Here is a 6,192-nt window from a genome sequence, read left to right on the forward strand (position 1 = left end):
AAAATCCTAGAAAAGCAAAAAAAAAAAAGTTTTTAAATGTTGTCACATGAACCATATAGACGGATAAAATGATATTAAAAATTGAAATATTTGACAGGAAGTGCACTTGTTACTTCCTGTTGAACACAATATTAACAAATTAAAAAAAAAAACCTTTTGGATTTTCAAGTCATCTTTGTAGTTACAAATAATTAAAATGTATCAGTTTTAAATATCAAAAAAACAAAAAACAAAAAACAAAAAAAAACAAACAATGTAACTGGAATTACCTTGGGATGTTGAAACCAGGAGCAGAAAAGGTAAGATTTTTAACAACATAGGTGACTTTTGAACAGCTTCATATAGCTTCAGCTAAAATGATTGAAAGTAAGGAAAGAAATGCGGATTAAATTTGATTTATGCCTAGCGTATTATTTATAGTATTTGAATTTTTTTTTCATATTTTCATAACTTTTCACTTCTTTATCCAGTGAGTTACGCAATGTTATTTTTTATACCCAAAATTCTTAACTCAAACAGCGACAAAGCAATTTGTCACCATTTTAAAACATGGAATCAAAAAATTTAGTTAAGAAAAACAATGAAATATAAGATGCTATCAAAATCTTAAAATAATTTTTTATTGGTTCATTACATCTAGCGAGTTCTTGATAAAGCTAAAAGGACATAAAACCATTATAAAAAAAAAGGTAAAAATGTGATGGATAGATTCTCCATGTTTTGTGATTTGATAATATTATTAATCGCATGTAATCCCTTTCCAAAAGTTTTTAGAGTACAAAATACATTTCATTAGATAAAATTATGTCCAATCAAAAAACACAGGATATCCTTTATATACATTGGATTTGTTATTGGATATTAGAATACACGTTTTGCATTTTTTGAAAATGAGTAACTTTTCTTGTTCAGCAACATCTAGGCTACATTGAAATACTCACTTGTTATGGCCTTCAATTCAACATTTAGATACACATGTATCGACGACATTTTTTTCAATTAATAATATTCGTTTTCATTCCTACGTTGATTCGATATATCTCTCTGAACTCAAAGTAAAAAAAAAACACCACAGAGTCTGACAAATATGTTTCATGTTTGGATATTTTACTAGAGACAGACATTAATGGCAACTAACAACAAAACTTAATGATAAACGTGATGACTTCAACTTTTCTGTCGTCAACTTCACTTATTTATGTATACCAATACTGTTTATGTATCACCTGCATATGGAGTTTATGTATTCCAGTTGATTCGATACATAAGAGAATGTTCTATGTACGAACAATTTCAAAAAGGAGGCAAGCTATAATTGACAAATAAGTCGATGAAACAAGGATATCAACAATCTTGTTTAAAGTCAACATTTCGCAAATTCTATGGTCGATGCAATGACCTTGTTAGCAAATACAATCTATCGTAAAGTAGATGTTGATTGACGTTTTTCATACAAATTATCAGGCCATAAATTAATGTATACGGATTTTCCCGTTTGCCCGACCATGACAAGGAGCTCACGGTAAGTGTGACCGGTCAACAGGGGATGCTTACTCCTCCATGGCAACTTATCCCACCTCTGATGTTTTCAGAGGTCCGTGTTTGTTCTGTTCCCATGATAGACTACAGGTCGTTATCTTCATATTTCATTACATAATTTCTATTTCTCTAACTGTAAGATTCCTTTGAAAAAAAATACTCATGAACTTCAACAGATGAGGAGTAATATTGGAGTCAAACGACACTACCTTAAGCTCATCTTAAGCATAAAGTAGGAAATGAATGCCTAGATAATTGTCAGTTTCCTCGTATCTGAATAAAATAAATTATACATGTTGTTGAAATGTTATTATAAATATGTAGTTCAGATTTAAAACTTCATGGGTATTTTTTTTCATATGCCTGGGCAAAATGAATTAATTGTGTTTCATACGAGTAAAACAGTTTGGTACAACTTGAAGATCATGCTCAAGCTTGAAATGCTTTTCAAATGTTGTTTGGAGAGGATAACAAAAAGACTGTATGTCCTACCCGATGTTAATGAAAAAGACATGCCATAATTAACAATATTTCTGCAAATCCAAATGAAATTGATAACTAAAATAAACACAATCATGACAATATAACATGTTACTATGTCCGGGAAGAACAACATCCGCAAGAAAAGAAACTGATAAACACTCAAGATAATGCAGTCATTTTTATACATTTCGTAAACCAAAATCACACAAAACGTTCATTTTACTTTTATCTATATCTCTTCTTTTTTTTTTAATTTCTCAGAGATTAATAAAATAAATGCAGTTACAAGCCTTGATCTAAAGAAAATATATTTTGTCAAGTCTGGGTATTTCTGCATTTGATACTTTGAAATAGTCATGTCATCCTTGAATAAATACTATTTTAAAAATAATTCTTATTCGACAAATGGCGTGAATGCAATTTTATATTCTTATCAAATTGTTTTTTTAAATGAAGACGCCCATAGGTCACGACTCTCCCCTGAGTCAGTATGGCTCTGCTGTTCATCAGATTTTTTTGGCTTAAATTCCCATCTTTAATTTCATTGCGTAAAATTTGACTTGGTATCGTTGAGCAAAACTTAGGTCTGACTTAGTGTGGTCTTGCTGCTCTTGAAAAGCTTCATTCCTACATACTCTTGTGTAAAACTTCCATCCACTATTGTAGGCTCAACCTATTCTCGGGGGCCCTGATCTGAACAAACTTGGATTTTAACTACCTGAGGATGCTTGCAAATGAATATCATTATGAGTCATTATAGCTTTCTGGTTTATCAGAGGAATTTCTTTCCTACATATTTGCCTTGTACAAATATGAACTCCTATTGTGGCCCCACTCTACCCCAGAAGGTCATGATTTGAACAAACTTTAATCTACACATCTGAGGATGATTCTACATTAATATGACTAATCGTGGCTTTGCTGTTCTTGAGAAGAAGAGTTTTAAAGATTTTTCTAATTATTTTATATCCCTATGTATAACTTTGTTGATTTGAACAAACTTTGAATTTACACCATGTAATGAATCAATCACATAATTTTCATCTTTTGTGGCCTAGTGGTTCTTAAGAAGATATTTTAAAGATGTCAAACATATAATTTCAAACGGCAATACAACACACCTAATAACGCTGAGCCAGAGAATTGAAAAGAACCAAAGAAAGCGAGGAGTATACGCTTTTATCATAACATCTGATCGTTTAAGAGATTGGTATTTATATGTTATGGTTAAATTTGAGCATACTTTTCTAATGTACACAATATTCTTTCATTCAGGAGAATTTTATCATTGAGTTGAAATTTATTGTATTGGTTCCCACATAATATCTGTTTTTATCACTGAATATCTCACGTGCAACAATGCATAAATATACAAATACACCTAAAATATTGAGAAAAAAATGACATCCAGATTTAAAAAAAAATCCAAATATTATATCCAACATATTCTAATTTTTTCTTTCTTCTGGTCCTAGAAACTAAATCACTGAATATCACATGTGCAAAAATGCATTAATGTACAAATACACTTGAAATGTTAAAAAAAATTAAATTGACATGCAGATTAAAAATATTATTTAAATACTACATGTATATCCAGTATATTTTACCTTTTTCTTCTTCTGTTCCCTCTGAGGTAGAAACTAAATCGGTAGCATGCTTTACGCGGTTCCTCTACCTGTATACCAAGATTTACGTTTAAAAAATTAACTGAATTTTCATTAGAAATTCACATACATTATTACACAAGTTTTTTTTTAAAAGTTCGTTTACTTGACATAGGTAGACTTTCTACGTTTAGAGAAATTATGAAACAAAACTCTATAATGCGTTTACCTACTTTCATGCATTAATTGATACGACCGATGGGCGTGATTCTTAAAAAGTTTACAGATAACATCGTGTAATGCAATAAAATAACGGGGTTTGAGTGTGTTAGTAGCCTTTTCTCTTAGTTTTTTGCTTTTCGTGTGTGAATAAATGAATATTTCGATGATTCACTACTAGATACGGTCACTCATGCTTTACGATATCCCTGTTATAACATTTGAACAAATGGAACAGGAATGACCGAAAGCAGAGATTGTTCTGTGAATCGCAAGGTACCAAATCCATTGGAATCTACAGAACGTACATAAGAACAACCGCTTCCTGTTTCATTCTTACAAGCAATAGCTTTTCAAAAAGCTTGCCTGACTAATCAATCAATATCTATGGAACGTATATGCAAGAGAGGTGCTAAACGTTTCCATCATCAAGGAGCGACATGGTTGCGATACTTCATTTCACAAGATGTACAATTGACTTTCTCAAATGTCATAACCAAATACTACAGATTAACGAATATCTAAGACATGCCACTATTTGGGCATTTATTAGTTAGCCCACGGGCTGACTAGTTACGTTGGGATGAAACTGCAAGTGCGCTAGCGTAGATTATAATCAAAGGCGGATCCAGCAGCGGCTCGCCAGGCGTGCGCCCCCTCCCCCCGTTTGAATTTTTTTTATGTAGAACTTATATGTTCATTATCCTAAAATTAAAAAAAAACACCTCTTATTTGTAAGAATTCGTCAGCTTCCGGGGGCTTCGCCGTCGAACCCCCATCAAGGCTTTGCCCTGGACCCACTGGGGTTTCAATACAGCCCCCAGACCCACTGCCTTCTACTGCGCCCTCCCGTTATGAAATTCCTGGATCCGCCACTGATAATTCTGGGAAAAATAGTTAGATGATTCGTTTTAAAGAAATTCATATTATATGTACTCTCTTACTAGAGGACGCGCTTCTTCATGCACACTCCCTGGTCAGTGATAGATTGATGAGACGGCCTCTATTTATAGACTGGTCTGTTTTCCGTCGTTCTCGACGATGAAGTAAATTATGAACAGTTTTAACTGGGAAAGTTGTCTTGAAGTATTTGAGACAAAAATGCTTCAATGCTGCTCTAGAAATCAAAGTAAATGACCTGTACACTTTATAGCTAGCGCAAAACAAACAAGATACTATTAACCCCCCCCCCCCCCCCGACAAAAAACTCACGCGATGATGATCTTACCATATACATGTATTATAAATGAGTTTAAAATACATCTTTATATACAGTTTTGAAATTGTTTAGTTTTTCTTTTCAATCGATTTCAGGACCTTTCTCAAAATTATAATAACGTGATTTTTATGAAATGAATACCAGTACAGATCATGATGTCTTCTTTATTTTGCCGATTCTTTACTTAGAACCTTACGGTATAGTGAAGCCCATTCCTCTACAAGTACTGACCTACACTCTTGTCACTCTATAAAAGGAAACCCTTGTTCATCACAAAGCATGAAATAATTTGCTACTCGCTGACTTTCTAAGCTTTTTTAAAAACCTAACCTTGTAACGTACATCAAGTTATTAATAAATGTAATATTGAAAGAAAGGCTAGGTGGAAAACAGAATGAATTTAGAAGGGATGTCCCATTTACTAGGTGGAGGGAGTTTGTTTATGATTAGACTAGTCCACTTATGGGATTAATAGTAAGAATAATCAGCATATCCGTTGCTTTAGTGTTGCCTGTCCATATACAATGTGTTCTCTTTAAAAATGAGATAAAATTTACTGTTATAATAAAAAATCTGGAGCTTAAGAATCAAGTTAAAAGAATAAACTTTATTATTTCCATAGAAGTTATTACACCCATTCAATAGAACAACCCAAGAAAAAGGCGCGAAGATATTTGGCGCGAAATGATTGTGTCACCCCTTTCGTAGAAGGCAAATGGACTGATCCAGTAGTTTAGAAACGCAGAAAAAATGTTACACGGACATGTCCGTACAAAGAATCGCAAAGAATAAACATGTGCATGCAACAAAAACTGAAGGAATTAAACACATCATTATTTTGCATCAGTTATATGATTCTTTTTTTCTGCAAGCTGTATTTGTTTAAATGCAGGTAACAAATTCCCATGTAAATCAGCTTGCACAAAATCTAGTTCATTAAGAATGATCGCTTAGTTTCGGATCGCTGAAAAATTAATCCTTATACTGCCTGACGCACGTGGCGTCAGGCAATGAAAAGGGATAGAGGAGAAATTTCTGATGAGATTGGGTAGACTTTCACAAAAGGAGTGGTCACCATCCAGGACTAATACACATATGCAGGAGATGGAATCATTCCGCTTTTCT

This window comes from Saccostrea echinata, unplaced genomic scaffold (genome assembly GCF_033153115.1).
Source record: "Saccostrea echinata isolate AGI-Se365-2 ecotype Australia unplaced genomic scaffold, CSIRO_AGI_Sech_v1 ptg000054l, whole genome shotgun sequence".
NCBI lineage: Eukaryota > Metazoa > Mollusca > Bivalvia > Ostreida > Ostreidae > Saccostrea > Saccostrea echinata.